This window comes from Equus asinus, chromosome 15 (genome assembly GCF_041296235.1).
Source record: "Equus asinus isolate D_3611 breed Donkey chromosome 15, EquAss-T2T_v2, whole genome shotgun sequence".
Classification (NCBI taxonomy): Eukaryota; Metazoa; Chordata; class Mammalia; order Perissodactyla; family Equidae; genus Equus; species Equus asinus.
Window position 1 is genome coordinate 5,746,077 of NC_091804.1, and position 16,984 is coordinate 5,763,060.

Below are 16,984 nucleotides of genomic sequence, written 5' to 3' on the forward strand. Positions count from 1 at the left end.
CTGGAGGCTAAGGCAGCCTTGGCCTGCTGTGTCCAGACTTCTGCAGGGGAAGGAGGCCCCTGGGTACAAGGAGGGAAAGGAGCCAGGGCTGGGCACTGTGCGAGGAGAGGTTGCGGGGAGGGGAGGGAGTGTGGACACCAGGGGAAGCTCCTTCTGGAGGGAGTCATTTCTCCTTGGTAAGGGTAAGTCCTTCAAAGTCTCTCTGTGAGGGATACCTGGTATTTTTTCTCCACTTTGCAGAGTAGGTCCATGTTGACAGACTCTCACAAAGAAGCCTGGGAGAGTCCAGAGGGCCATGTCAGAGGTGCTTCCTGGGCGGCCTCCACTCACAGCTCCTTTTGTCTTCCTAGAAATGTGTCAAGTACCCCATGGCCATAGGACATGTGTGGCTGCCTTTGCTCTGGGCCTCATGAGTGAAAAAGGACACAGCAAGTGTCAGCTCTCAGCTGGGCCAAGGACAGGCGCCTGCTGCACCAAAGACAGAGGAAAAGGGATTGTAGGAACAAAGTGACCTTTGGGGCTTCCTCCCTTCCTGACCCCTGTGTCTGTCTGTCAAGAAAAGATCAGGCAAAGTCAAACCAGAGAAGGCGTTCTGGACTCAAGTAACATGAAAGATATGACTTAAACAGAACCAGAAATGAATCACAAGGCCACTCTCTTTCAACTAGCACACTCCTCCACTTGTTATAGGGACACAGGCATTTTCTGTTGCTAATTTTGCCTTATTAGGTTTCGTATTTGCAGATCTAGGTTACAGATAATGGGGATGTCAAGAAGAGGACTCAAGCCAGAAAAATCACTTTAGAACAAACATAACGTATTCTCAACCCTTTCATCATGCTCCCCTTGTACCGATACTCTTAGAGCCTGTGGTCATCATTCGCCATCTATAGGAGTAAACTGGACTGATCGTTCATTTTCCAGAAGGTCATAAAATGTTGTGAATATTTATTCTATTTATTAGCATTAGGCAAATGGACTTAAAACATGTGGCAAATATCAATTCTAAATTTCCTTAAAAAAATCACTTGGGCTGGCAGATTGAACATACACTGTTACCTTTGCTCTTGTTATACCATAACAAGATAATAGGAAAGGGATTTTTTTTTTTTAACAAGATAAAAAACCCACAAGAAAAAGAGAATAGAATAGCTGATCAGAGCAACACCATTTTGGAAGTTGGAAAGAAGAAGAACAACTGGTCATTCAGCTGGCAGTGGGCAAAACTCTAGAAACGGGGGCCGGCCCGGTGGTGCAGCGGTTAGGTTCTCATGTTCTGCTTCTCAGTGGCCTGGGGTTTGCCGGTTGGGATCCCGGGTGCGGACATGGCACCGCTTGGCAAGCCATGCTGTGGTAGGCGTCCCATGTATAAAGTAGAGGAAGATGGGCATGGATGTGAGCTCAGGGCCAGGCTTCCTCAGCAAAAAGAGGAGGACTGGCAGTAGTTAGCTCAGGGCTAATCTTTCTCAGAAAAAAAAAAAAAAAAACAACAACAACTCTAGAAATGGCGGTGACAGTGGGCCTGAAAACAGGATAACTGAAAGACTGTTTGAGAACCCCAAACTTCCTCTGTCACTGCAAGCAGACCAGTGACCGCACATCCCTCACCTTAACAGAAACAGAGGAGAGGAAATACTCAAATAATAAAGAAAAATTCCCAGAAGTTGAGCATGTGCATTTTCCAAGTAAGAGGGCCCTCTGAGTGACCGGCACAAAGGACAAAGAAAAGATGTACACCAAGGCACATCATTATGAACTTTCAGAATACTGAGACAAAGAAAAGGTCCTAGAAATTACCAGAGAGAGAGAAACAGGGTTATATACAAGGGCTCAAAACCAGAATGACATTTTATTTCTCAGCAAAAGCACTGTAAGCTAAAAGATGATGAAATAATGCCTTCAAAACTAAAGAGGAAAATGATTTCAATCTGGAATTCTATGCCCAACAAAATCATTCATTAAAAGTGAGAGAAGACTAAATATAAAAGTTTAATTATCTCAAAAAAATTTACTTGCTATGCACCCTTTCTCAAAAAGCTACTGGAGGGTGTGTTCCACCAAAATAAGGGAGTAAATTGCTTGTTACATAAATTTATGTTACAATAAATCATTACATCAAACAATTAGAATCTATAATAATAAGTGAACAAAATTTCCAGAATGGTGGTGAAGGACAATTCTAGAAAGATGGTAAAAGGAGACTCTAAAATGAAACTTGTGCAGCAGACTTAGAGAGAAACCTAGCAGTATTAGAGCAGGTCAGAGGACTCAGAGGAAATGATGCCAAAAGGACAAAACTGACGGAATAGCTGATCATTCTGAACCCATGAAAAGGAGATTAGGGAGCTCCACGAATAGAACACAGAAAAGTAAGCACATGAACAACAACAAAAAGACAACTGTAAACCACAGAGGAAACACAGAGCTGTGAAGGAAAGGAAGACGAATCATTATGTATTAACGGCTCAGGTACAGAGTGCTGACATAGCCATAATCAACTAAGCATAGACCACTGTGTAACCAAATCTATCATCTAACTATTTGGGGAGGATAGGGGCCTGGGTAAGAGTGGTGGGTGGGCCTGAAAGAGACCCACACCTTCCTCTTCCATACTGTGAAGTCAATGGAGAATGCCTGAAGCTGAAAAATCAAGGAACGGCCATCTAAGCATGCTATTCAGAGATACTGAGCAAGTACCAGGAACAACCAAACCAGTGGGAAGAGGTCGCCTCAGAAGAGTGCAAAACTGGGGCTGGCGGGACTGGCAGATGGCTGTGTTTCATAACAAGCCTTCTAGAACTGGTTGCCTCTTTAAGCTCTGTGCATATATAACTATAATAAAATGAAAAACAAGAAAGAATACTACCAATTATCCATTCAGATTTACTGCTGTATGAAATACACCTTGCACCAGGACAAGATGTCAAATCTGGATGGACAGTGATATATTTTATCTCTTTGTAAACAGAATAGTTTTCAATGTCTGGACTATCATCAAATTTCAGCTCCAGATTTAGAGCCTACACTTAGCAAAACAAATATTTTTCTATAGAAGCGATGAACTGGAGGACAAGTAAGGAGTCAAACCAGAGAACAATTTCCTTCCACAGTCTACACTGAATTAAACCATCGTTGCTAATTCTGCAGTGTCTATAGTGAGAGCTGGGACCATGACCTCATGTCCACCTCTAGCTTACCACTCACCACAACAGCAAATATTTATCTGATACTTCCTGCAAATACCGGGATCTGGAAGAATTAGCTCATCCAATCCTACAGCAACCTAATAAGGTGGGCACGGTCACCTTCACTGTGCAGCAGTCTAGGCTTGGCCAAGTTGAGGGACTTGACCAAGGTCATACAGCTAGCAGTGGGGAGGGGCTGGGATCTGAACCCAGGAGGCCTGGGTCTCCAGCCCCCGTCCCCACACACTATGCTACAGTGCCTCATGGAGGCCAGGATGAAGAGCGGACACCCGTCTGTGGTTGCTGCCCATGGAGACTTTCTTTTCTCTATGACTTTAAGCTGTTGGGCACATGTGTTAGAGACGGTAGCCAAAGGAGGGCAGAGTTGAAGGCGAGAGGCAAAAAAGTAGTGACCGCAGCTCAAGTTAAAAAATATACTGCTTTAAAGAGATTCAGGACAAGCAAATCGAAGGAGAAAGGGGCGCCAGCCCCCTGGCTGAGTGGTTGGGTTCGCGTGCTGCACTTCAGCGGCCCAGGGTTTCACAGGTTCGGATCCTGGGCATGGACATGGCACCGCTCGGGGGGCCCTGCTGAGGTGGCATCCCACACAGCACAATCAGAAGGACCCACAACTAAGGATACACAACTATGTACCGGGGGGGTTTGGGGAGAAAAAGGAAAAATAAAATCTTTAAAAACAAAAGGAGAAAGGAGTTACCATAGGACTACAGATAGGCATATGGATATGGTACGGACTAGTCTAGGAGGGAGCCAGTTAAGCAAATCTGAAACTACTCTGTTTAGCTAGTTTAGTTAAAAAATAACAATGACACTACCACCAACACAGCTCACTGTTTGCTGAGTGGTTCACTTTTCCACAAAGATGAATACACTGATGGGGTCTCTGTAGTTTCCTTCGCTTCTTCTTGGTGAAGGATTCTTTATCTCTAGATGGAGGCCAGCAACTATCTGACTCAGACCATGAACACATTTATTGGCAGAGAGGGACCTGTTAGCACCTCTGCATCAAAATGGGAGGCTCTTTCTCATCTGTTGGCAGGTGTCACCCAACCCAGAGCAGGGGAAACATTGATGAGAAGACACTGCTTCCTCAGCACTTTGCAAAATGGCTGCAAGGAGGAAAGACAAGTCATTCTGGCAAAGAGACTAGAACAGGGGTCCTGGGAGAAAACCAACAGTGAGTAATTCTGCCCTTGACCTCATTAATCAGTAATACAGATGGTGCAGATTATAAAAGGCCATCCACTGGCAAACTCCTCTGTCAATTACAGCCAGAGGCTCTGTTTCCCCTACAGCTCTAGGAGTCCCTCCCAGCTGGAATTGCATCTTGACATTTCCTTTCTGTTTCTGGAGTGCATTTCACACTTTTTCTATTGAATATGCAGCTTCAGTTTCCTTCTTATAATTTCATTTAGTTTCAGAGTGGCATAATGCCAAAAAAAATCCACATTTCCAAAACAGAGGAAAACACATTCTCCTTTATTCAAATGTTGAGTGATAATCTGCTGGGAATCTGGCTCCTCCTAGGAGGTTAAAAGTAATTATTCATGATAAAATTATATATTTTCTATAGAGGGATATGTATTCAAATCAACAAACAGCTATTAATATTTAAACGATAGTATACACACATTGTACATATGGGGATAGAGAATGTGTATATATATATATATATAACACAATATTATATATATAATGATCTTTTTTGATGAAGAATGGAATTTGACATTGCCGACACATTTTAAAAGGCACCTCAACTGGTGAGCACTTTGTCTTTTTAAAACTATTGAAGCAGTCAGAGCATCCTAATAGTTACATGACATAAAACACAAAAGTGCTATCGTCTCATAGAAATGTCATTATTTCACACAAATTTCACAGAAAAGGTATTTGAAAAATCATGACATGAGTTTGTTCCAAGCTTTTGCGCTGACACAATTTCTACAGCCAATTCTCATCTCAGGACAGACAGCCACACAACGTGGAGCAAGGATGGGGCTCGGGGGTGCCCCCCTACAATGTGAGAACACTCAGTGCATGAGGGCTCAGAACAGGTGAGGCCGGACTTGGGCTCTCCTCCCACAGGGAAGTCTTGGCCTGCTGTCTGTTCATTATCCGAGTACACTTTTTACATACTTCAATCCTGGGAAAGTCACTGAAATACCAATGGCTCCTGCCTTCTAGAAGTTCACTGTCAAAAATGGACAGTAAACGTCAGGCCGCATAAAAAGATAACACGCTTTTGCAAAATACAATGAATTTCTGCTTATTGATCTTCACAAACAGGAAAATAACTTCATATTTTTAATTTTTTTTCTAAGAAATCTCATTTTGAGTTCTAGTTTTATGAGAGAAAAAAAACAAATGACAAGTACACAAGCTGCTACAGGAGATACGTTTAAATACAAAGGAGCCGCAGCAGGGCAGGGCAGACGTCCAGTAATCTTGCGAATGCTCTTCATTGGTCGTGCTGAAGAAGAACCACGGGTGCTCGTAATGACTCGGAGCGCCCGGGACTCAGAAGTGCCTTCTCAGTCATCCAAAACATTATGTGCAGTAGTCTTCATGTTAAATGTAAGTTATTGCCTGTTAGGTCTTCAAAATTTGGTAGCTCAGAGTGTTCTCACACACATCAGAATTCACAGGGAGTCAGCTCTGCCTCAGGGAGGAAAATTTTCACCTTATGGCCACCAGACTGTGGCCTGCTGTGCTCCTGGGGCCCTTTGCTCACTCTAGGACCAGGTGTAGAGTCTGCATTCACTGCATTTGGCAGCCCTAAGTACTAGCACTAGGTACAAGTTTGTTGAATAAATGTAGGGTATTTTAGGGTAATTTCATGTAACCAGATGTGTTAGCTTAGATTCACCCAGAAACAGAGCCTGAGGCAAGGATTTGAGTGCACATAGTTTATTTGGAAGGTGATTCTAGGAAACATTGTTGGGGAATGGGAGAAGTGAGGCAGGTGACAGAAGGAAGATAATAAGCACACTACAGCAGGAGGCAACTCGGACGCAATCCTGGTGGGGAGCTCTGGGAGACCATATAGAACAAGCCTCTCCCCTTGTCTCACCCCAGGGAGAGGGAGCTGGGGTATTTATGCACCCACTCCCATCAGTCACTGGTTGAGGGCTGCACCCAGGAGTGTTGATTCCCTGGCACTTCCTGCTCCAGGAGCAGTGACCAAGGAGAGCCCCCAGACAGAGAAACAGACGCAGGTTCTGGCATGGAAGTCAGGCCAAGGGGAACGGAAGTGGCGAAGGTGAGGGGGCACAGGTGGGGCACTGCAGTGTCTGCCCTACCCTGAAACATGGATTCACACAATAATCAGATCATCAGAGTAAGCAGTCACACACACACACACACACAGAGTTTTGTAAGCTTAAAAATACAACCCAATCCCACTTACGTAAGGTCCGAAAGCAGAACATACTAACTTATGCTGTTTTAAGTCTGGAATACTGTTCCCTTGGGCCAGAGGTAGAGCCTGAAAGGGCACGAGGGGCTCCCGGAGGCCAGGACTGTCCTCTTTCTTGATCAGTCCTGGTTACCGGGGTGCTCAGTCATGAAATGTTAATGAGCTGTACTAACAATATGTGCACTTTTCTGAATGTATGTGGTAATTTAATAAAGATGTTATTCAAACAAAACAAAACAAAAATACAATTACAATGTTAGTTGTTAATGTTAATACTACATATTAATTTTAATAGTAACTACTCCATCACGCTTGGAGCTGGCTTGTTAGTAAAGTTGCCAGAAAAAATACAGGACACCCAGTTAAATTTGAATTTCAGGTAAACAATAAGTAATTTTTAAATATAAGTGTAATCTCAAATATCAGCTGGGAAATATACTAAAAATATATTTGCTCCCTATCTGAAATTGAAATTAAATTGGGTGCCCTGAATTTTTATTTGCCAAATCTGGTGATCCTACCTTTTTTGTGTGTGTTTTGTTTTTGAGTGTTGGTTAAGATAGCTATTTTGCTTTTCATTGGAAAGGTGCAAAACTGGAAGTCTAGCGATTTTGGAAAAATATTCCTAAGGGAAAGCTGAACCTTTCTATACTCTCTATTTGTCTCATGCTAGATATTGACCGCTGTTTTATTCGGGTTGTTTGGCACACTAAGAGTTTTTTCCCTTTTGTTTCTTGTTAATTGCAGTAATTGCCAACATGTACATTACAGTTCTTTTTGCGGGGGGAGGAGAGATGGCTTCCACATACCAAGACATAAGAGTCAGCTGTCTTTTACCACTTCTTTCTCCTATTGTTTTCCTTAGGCCCGACCACTTCACTCATGTACTCTATATACCTGGACCCTGCAGGTATATGCATTTGTGACCTCTGATCTGCAAGAATTATGTTAATATGTGTTGACAGAACGGAACACCCCAGCTGCCTTTCTTCACAGGCCAGCACTGTGCTTGGGTTCTTAGACATTTTGTGCTACGTACCCCTTTGCACTCTGTGGACCCCTTTTCAGAATTGTGTATTAAAAGGCATAAAATAAATAATAAATAATCACAAAGAAACTGATTTATTGAAATACAGTTATCAAAACACTGAGAAATGGAGATGTAGTAACATGTGTTTCTTTATTAACAAGAGCTAGTAGGTTTCCTTATTATGAGAAGAGTCAGTCCTTTCAGTGTAGTGATGACTGAGGAGGGAGAGGCGAGATTTCTGCAGCAACTGTGACACAGAATGAAAATGTCCTACATTCCATCGGAGACAGAGCCACAGGTATTGCTCACGGTACAAGGTTTGTTGTCTCATGAATAACGGAATGAAATGTTAAATGTAAGTGGTTAGTAAAAATAAAGATGTAATTTTTTTTCTCCTCCAAAATCACAGAGCCCCTAATCTAGTCTTTGGAAACGGCAGTCCTGAGGTTCTACTCCGTCTCAGTTCCTGCTTTCAGTCACTGAATCCGTCGTCTCTCCATCAGAAAGGGGTGGGAGGGAAGGCGGCTCTCAGGCCCTTCCGGCTATGCCAATAAGAACCCGGGTGCAGGAGGCTGAAACTAATGGCGAAAACACTGTTTGGAGCTCTCTGTAGATTTCGATTATGTGTGCTTTCTGTTTTGTCCATTATCATGGAAAGAAACTTGGCTGTATTCACATAGTTTTCCAGGAAGAATTAAATTGGAATTAAATTAAAAAGAATTAAATCATTCTCCTCTCTCAGTCTGATAAGTGCAGAATGGGTCATTTCTCTGAGGGCTGAAGAGACGCTCTCTCCAGAGCTCAGTGTGTGCCCCCTGCTATTTTACCCCATGGTGATCTGGGACAGTTTGTTAGAAGCGCAACTCTCAGGCCCCACTCTAGACCTGCTGCATCAGAATCTGCATCCTAACAAGACTCCCAGGTGACCCACGTGCATGTTACAGTGTGAGACGTGCCGGCTTAGAGGACAGAGAATCGCCGAGTCCGAGTCACACCTATGAGACGGGTGAGGTGGCCCTCACCCTGGACAGTAGGGTCTGAATGTGATGCAGCGGTCATGGGTAGCCCTTAGGATCTTTGTGCCAGAGAGCAACTGGATATTTGAGCTGCAGGTGCAAATTAGAAACACTGCTTGTACCGGGTTTCCCACTTCATCAATTTCTAGCACCAACCCTACTTAAGATGCTGGGGGAAATCACCCATTTGTACAATCACTTTCTAGAACCATGCTGGAAAACTCCTGCTCCTTCCAAGCTCTCCTACTCCATCTACTGAAAAGACAGTGTAAAGAAATCCAAATTGGAGTGGTGCTGAATTTATTTTCAAATTTATCCCATTTGGGTCAGTAGCCGGATATACGTAGGAGGCAAATATTTCCTCACTTTATTGATTACGAAACCTGAAAGGCCAATGTGAAGCTTGAGGGATCATTTCAGTGTCCTGATCTGTAACACATCGTCATAGTACCAGGGTCTCCAACATGGCATGGGGCTTCTTTGTGTTTGAAGTGTTGACGAAAAAGAAAGTTAATACATATTGTGTGAGTTCAGAAATTCAGACAAGACCATGTATTTGAGTTTAAGCTTCTGGAAGTAAGACCCTGGCTAAAATTACACACATTATTACATTAGCATTTGGTGTCTATAATATTGCACATGCAGAAGCCGGTGTTTTCCATGCTGTCAGAACACTGGTAATGGAATCATGGGGACAGATGTTCCACTTCCCTCTAGTTGCTCTGAAAATTAAAATGCTGAAGACAAAGGGGATAGAAAACCAAGAGAATTAGCTACTTTTCAGTCCACAGGCTTGGATGTGGATTTGGAAGTGTCCGTTACATACCTGGAAGGATGCACATTTCTCTGGCTTCATCAAGTCACAGAGGAGAGGAAACATGGATTGCGTACTTTTAAAATTAAGATTTCTACCTAGTGTTTGACAAAGAAAGGACTTTTGCAACATCAGGAGCTAATCTGACTTATAACGGAGTATGTGTTCAAAGGAGATGTGGGAGGCGCCACCGTGGGAGCTCTAGGTAGGAAAAGGAAGCACCTGTCCCCTCTCAGGTGTGGAGGCAGGGTCACACTCCGCCCTTCGGGGTGTGCAGCGATATTTTCATACTAACAAATACTGGTTGCTATGTCTGTGCCGCTCATCCGGTACCAGTTGATCTGTCAGGCAATCTATTTTAAGTAATTTCTGTGACTCAGGGTAGGGAGAGCAGGTGACGCTCATGAATCAATTCTGCAACCAGGGAAAAGTGAACACAAGAACATTTCTTTCTTTTTTTTTGCTGAGGGAGATTCGCCCTGAATTAACATCCATGCCACATCTTCCCCTATTTTTTAGTATGTGGGCTGCCAGCACAGCATGGCCACCAACAGAGCGGTGTAGGTCCATGCGTGGGAACTGAACACAGGCCACCGAAGTGGAGTGCACTGAACTTAACCACCAGGCCACCAGATTGGCCCCAAGAACATTTCTTTAACATGTGCTTGGAAGATATTTTCCCCCCACATTAAAGAAATTGAGAATTAAAGCAGGGTAACATCAATAATACATCTTGGCTTGATCTGTGTTAAGCAATAAAGCAGAGAGCGAGGGGCCCATGTGGCTGAGGCAGCCAGTAACACCAGCCAGTCAATGAAAACCCCTTCCCCAAAGGGCTGAATAGTTTTTAGACAAAAACATGAGGAGACGTTACCGAGGTATTTATGTTAACTTGTCACTTTGCAGACAACCATGTAAGTGGAGAGTAGCTGGTACCCTAGCTGTTCATGGGATGGGAAATGTCACCAAACGGCAGTGTGGAAAGTCCAAGAGCAGGCATGCATGCTTGTACTGTGCAGAGGAGGCTGGGACCAGGGGGTTCCTGGCGACGCCGGGCATGGGGCCTCACCCCTCCGTCCGACCCACCTCCCCTTCTCTCATTCGCCCACTTTTCAGAGTGCGTGGCCTGGAGGCCTGGGTTTCTCCCCAACTTCACCCCCAACGTGCCCTGTGATCAGGAGCCTGATCTGTGCTCTTCCACATTTCAGTTTTCCACCTGGAATGATACTGTTTACCCACACCGGACACTCAGCAATGTGTAAGGATCCATGCAAAAACGACCGAGAAGATCCTAGGATTTGGGGGTGAAAGGAATGTTGTGCATGTATGCATCAGGAACGAAGAGCTTTTGCAAGTAGTGGCTATACCTGGAGCACCCTATCTCATTTCTGGGAAAGAAAGGGACACTCTGAAGGATTTGGGGCCTCCAGGGACCAGGATTAGGCTGTTTTCCAGGAGGTCCTGGCCTGCAGTGGAGCCCCTCCCTATAATAGCCAGGGTCTTAAAATTGGCTTTCTGCGCCAAACACTGCCAAGCACTTGCTGTGCCTTTTTCCTTCCCATCTTTAATATTCTCATTTTCCAGATGAGTCAACTGAGGCTTAGTGAGGCTACATAACTTGCCCAAGGCTCCCAGTTTGAAAGTGACTGGGTCACATCTTGAACCAGGTCTGAATACCCACAGGGCCAACACGGTTAGCCCCTTGTCGGTGATTACTCAACTTACCTGATCATAAGAATGACCCGTGTCCGTCTGATAAATACAGATTCCTGGGCCCACCCAGACCTTCTGAATGAGACTCTCTCAGGACGGCCTGGTCCTCAACTTGGCTGCCCATTGGAATCATCCGGAAGCTTTACGAAACACTCATGCCTAGGTCCTACCCCCAGAGATGCTGAGTTAGCTGAACTGGGTTGTGGCTTGGCCAACGGGATTTATCTAAAGCTTCCCAGGTGATTCTAACATCCAGCAGAGGTCGAAACCACTGCCCCATCCTGCTATGACCTATTGGGCTGAGGGATGTCCAGAAAATCAGAAATGAGAAACTACTCAGCACTGCCCAGTCCCACATAAGGCAGAAGGAAACCCCATCTATGTGTATGAAACTTTGAGAGATAACAATGAATTTTATATATTCCTTGTGAATATTTCAGAGTCCATACACTAGCAGTGCTGCTCTCCATCACTCTGTTTCTAAAGTAGGTTTGTTTTAATATCTTTTTTGGGTTTATAATAAAAATGTAGTTTGAGAGTCACATCAGTATAAAACAAGAAGTGTGGAATTGCTGGGTTTAACTTTATAGTTGGAAAGACGCAAAGGGTTTTGAGGGGCTGGAATCATCAGAAGGTCTGTTCACTCACATAACTGGTGGCTGATGCTGGCTGTCAACTGAGATCTCACTGGGGCCCTTGGCTGAACCTACACATGGCCTCTCCACGTGGTCAGGGCTTCCTCACAGTATGGCGGTCTCAGGGCAGTCAAACGACTCAAGCAGGGGCTCAGGGCTCCAAATACAAGTGCTCCAAGAACATAAGCAGAAGCTGTATAGCCCTCTGTGACCTGTCCTCAGGGGTCACATAGCTTCACTTTTACTAATTCATAAGGCTGATAAAATCTAATCATTGTCTGGGGCTTTTAAATTGGATAGAAGTATTGGCAAGAAAACTTTAATATATTTCCCTTCAAATGAAACAAACACTTAAAATAATAAAACGTTTACATCAAATTTCCTAAGGGTGCATTTGGTTGTGTAAGTCATGCACATTTATACAAATTACCTCCAATCTTGGGTCACAGAAGTGTCGTAAATTGAGTTTTCATAAATTTATTCCTATTTCAAATTGACTTTAAATTAAAAGTCCACTGAAATTTGTAGCTTTTGTGCAACATAAACTTTAAAACATAAAATTGGTGATTATGATTAAAAAAAATTAAGCAGTACAACTGAGCATGAATGAAAGTAAAAATGCATTTGATCCTCGTAATAACCCCCGCCTCCCCGGATCTCACTCACCAGAGGTGACCGTTCTTAACACTCCTGCTGTTAGTTATTTTAGGTGTCACAAAGCCAACATTAAATAAGTTGCTTCTACCTCTATATCTTGGTTTCTGTTGACCTCTCATCATGAAGATGCGGAAATGACACACTCGTGCTGGCATTACTACGGCACCGTTACTATGGCGGAAGGCTGAAGAACAAGGACCCGAGCCAGAAAGCCTAAGCCTAAATCCCGGCTCCGACATTACTGTATGGCCTCTGGCAAGGTATTGTCTCATGTCTCTGTGGCTCAGTTTCCTCATCTTCAGAATGGAGATAATAATAGCATCTCCCTCGAGGGTTATTACGAGGATCAAATGCATTGATATATGTCAGAGGTTAGAAGTCTGCCTGGCACATATTAAAGTCTATATAATAGCTGATAGTTAACTGTGGTTGTTCCGTTTCTCCCTTCCCCCTCCTCCTCCCCAGATATTTGAAAGCTAGTTCTTCTAGGGGTTATCTTAATGACTTCATCCCCAAAGTAAGAAAATTTAATTGCTCATCATAAAATAATCAAATATTACTTTAAGAGTCTATAATGAAAACATGTCCCTGCCTCATCCTTGTACTTCCCAGCAGTGTATACTTATAATTATTTTCATTTTTGGTTCTTTTAGTTCTTATTTCTATAAAGGGATCACAATAACTCTTCCTGGATTTACCCACTCCAGACATCACCTACTGAATCTCACTAGGAAAAATGAAGATTTAGCTCATGTATATTATTCCCTACCTCCTCTTACACTCCTAATATTTGACAGTACTATTATTAGGGCTAATATACCTTTGAAGGTTTCCTTCTCTATCTCACATTCCATTAGCTTTCAGAAGTATTTCCTGTTTCCATTTTAGGTAGAAGAAGAGTGTCCACATCGCTATCTCCAGCCACCTCCTCAGCCCACCTTCTACTTTTAAACCTCTCTCAGGCATAACTTGATTTTTACATTGTCAACATTAAACAGCTACATTCTAGTCTATCACCATCTGTTAGTTGTCTGTGTTTTATCTAAAGATTGAGTCTAAATGTGGAAAACCAATACATAGCAGTTATATTTTACTACTAGTAGGTGAATACATTGCTCACTGTAGAGCCAAACAGTGTGTTAGAAATGTAACCCTTTCTTTATGGGTTCAATGTCATGATCCACTTGCCATGCAACAGCTAATGTTCTTATGTCAAGATAAATAGATCCTATTATCTTAAACAACATCCTTAAAAAAAAAAAGCAATTCCACATTTTAGTTTGCATTATATATTCCCAATACCTTTCTTGGATAGATTTTTATTTATCTCAGAGTTGGAAACTACATTTCTTTCCTTGTTGGGAGACTCAACACGTGCCTTCTTCCCCATATTAACATGTAAAGACTTTTTTTTTAAAATATGAACTGCAATTAACTCCATTCTTCTTTTTGGAGATCTTAGAACTCTCTTTTCAAATTTGAACCATTTTCTTTTTAGGCTTGCCTGCTCAGCTGGCTTTTTCAGATTTCATTCATTGGACTGCTGTGTCATTTTTGCCAACTTCTTCTTCAGATTTTACCTTCATTTTGCTGGAGTACATTCTTAAGTAGCTTCCTAAGAAAGGTTAGTTGAGAGGTAAAATTCTGAAGATTTTGTTTGCTGGAAAATATCATCTCCCACTTGATTGTTAGTTTAGCTAACCATAGAAGTCTGGGTCCAAATTCATTATCTGTCTTAACGTTCAAAGTATAGTTCCACTGTCTTCTAGCACTCAATGTTGCCAAATAAAGTCTAAAGTTAGTCTAATTCTATTCTTTTGTACATGACCTATTTTCTTTCTGAAAATTTTAGGACTTTCTTTTTAGCCTCAATGTTTTGAAGTTTCATGCAGATGCTCCTTAGGCGTAGATTTATTTTCATTCCCTGTGCCTGCCACCGTGTCAACTCTTTCAATATGCAGACTCATGTTTCCCTTCTGTTGAGAGGAAATTTCCTACTATTATATATTTGTTGACTTCCTCTCCTCCAATTTCTATGCCTTCTTCTTCTGGAACTCCAGTTAGATTTCATACTGGAGCCCCTAGATTGATCTTCTATGTTTTTCATTTTTCCATCATATTTTTCCACCACTTTTTCTTTCTGCTCTGAATACTGAATGATACTACTTTTCCTTATCTCTCAAGTCTCTATTTTGGTCATCACCATATCAATTCTACTATTTCAGTCCTTTTCATGATTTACTACATTTTGGAAGTCACATTTAAAAATTTTTTAAACAGTTTCTTTTTAACTAATTGTCCCCCCACCTCCCCCCCCTTTTTTTTTTTTGCTGAGGAAGATTAGCCCTGAGCTAATATCTGTGCCAGTCTTCCTCTACTTTGTATGTGGCATGCCACCACAGTATGGCTGATGAGTGGAGTTGGTTCATACCCAGGATCTGAACCTGTGAACCAAGGGCCACTGAAGCAGAGCACATGGAAGTTTTTTATTTTTTAAAGATTGGCACCTGAGCTAACATCTGTTGCCAATCTTCTTTTCTTCTTCTCCCCAAGGCCCCCAGTACATAGCTGTATATTCTAGTTGTAGGTCCTTCTGGATGTACTATATGGAACGCCACCTCAGCATGGCTTGATGAGCGGTGGAATGTCCATGCCCAGGATGTGATCTAGTGAAACCCTGGGCCACTGAACTTAACCACTTGGCTACGGGGCCAGCCCTGAGGCATGTGGAACTTCAACCACTTGGCCATGGGGCTGGCCCCCAATCTTCCTCTTTTTCTGCTTGAGGAAGATTTGCCCTGAGCTAACATCTGCACCAATCTTCCTCCACTTTATATGTAGGTTGCCACCACAGCATGGCTGACAATTGGTGTAGGTCCATGTCTGGGAGTCCGAACCTGTGAACCTGGGCCACCGAAGCGGAGCAGGCTGCACTTAACCACTATGCAATGGGGCTGCCCCCACTCCCTTTTTTTTTATTAGCAGCCTGTTCTGGATTTATGGTTTCAATATCCTTGTAAAATTCTTGAGGATACTAACTAAAATTTTTTAAAAGTTCATTTCTATTATCTGCACTATTTTTGGCGACTTGGTGACAGCTGTTTTGTTTATCCATTCTGATGCTTCCTTTGGAAAGGTTCCTCAAATGCCTGGTTGTCTCTGGAAGCCTGCTCACACATACGAACTGGTGGCTAAGTGGAGTAACATGGCAATTGGCTTGAGTTTTATTTGCAGGTGTATAGGCCTGCTTTCCCAAATTCCCCTAAATGGGAGAGCTGACCGCTGGCTCTGTGAAGGTACACAGGTTGTGTAGACAGGCAAGCTTCACTCTAGGGGGTGCGGTCAGTGTTGTAGGGCTGCCGCCCTAGAAAGAGCTTCACCTGCTTTAAAGACCATTTTTCTGGTTCTGCCTTGGGAAAGCCACAAGTCAGTTGATGGAGATGGGAAAGGACAACTGGTTCACTTGTTCCAGGGTAGGGTGGTTTTCAAATATGGCCACAAATTCTTTGATACTCCTCTCATCAAGAGCTGTAGATCTATCCATGTCCCCTCCTCCTGAACCAGGGTGGACTTATGGCTTTTTGACCAACAGAGTTTGACAGAGTGGTGTTATTTGACTTTTCAGGCTAGGTCATAAGAGGCCAATGTCTGCCTTATTTTCTGGAACACTCACCCTCAGAGTCCTGAGATGCCGTGACAGTAATCTGATACCTGAGGCTGCCACGATGTGAGAAGGCCCAAGCCACATGGAGAGGCCACATGCAGGTGCTCCAGATGACAGTCTCAGCTAAGCCTAGCCTCAAGTCAGCCCAGTCCAGGTACCAAAATTTGAGTGAAGAATCTTCCAGATGATCCTAACTCCAGCCTTCAAATCAGCTCCAGCCATTCCAGTATTTCTAGTGACACTGTATTTCCCTGTTATTTCTTAATATTTCCAGTATTCCCCTAGACATTGTGGAATAGTGATGAGCCATCTCTGCTGTGCTCAGTCCAAATTCCTGGAACACAGACTCATTGAGCAGAACTAAATGGTGGTTGTTTTACACCACTGAGTTTGGGGTGGCTAATTACACAGGAATAGATGCCTGAGGCACAAAGACAGTCGTTTAATTATGCTAATTACTCCTTCTCTACCAACCTACTCACACACCACACCCTCTGATTCTGTGCTTGAAGCTCTGAGGGCTCCGAAAGGACCCATGTCCCTCATTTCCATTTCAACCCTTTCCTGTGTGTGCTCTGGGATGAGATCATCCTGCATGTGCTCTGCTCAACACCATGGCGTGTGATTTCTGTCCTCTAGAAATTCATGAAAATTTCTAAACTACTCTTGGTATGTGTTCCTAGTCTCTGGGAAATGATGGATTCACTTCCTCTGTGCATCACAACTGTTATTTCAATGAGCTGTAGATAGGGAGGTAAACGTCCCTCCTGAGAACCAACCTTGGTTCAGATGAAGAGATGATCCTCTGTTCAAAAATGAGCACATTTCACAGCC

At 43.2% G+C, this 16,984-nt stretch overlaps 1 protein-coding gene across 2 annotated transcripts in view; it reads right to left on the bottom strand.

Annotated features, from left to right (window-relative positions):
- Positions 1-16,984, bottom strand: part of SLC24A3 (solute carrier family 24 member 3) — a 457,448-nt gene that overhangs the window by 60,157 nt on the left and 380,307 nt on the right. The gene's annotated exons all lie outside the window — the stretch shown is intronic.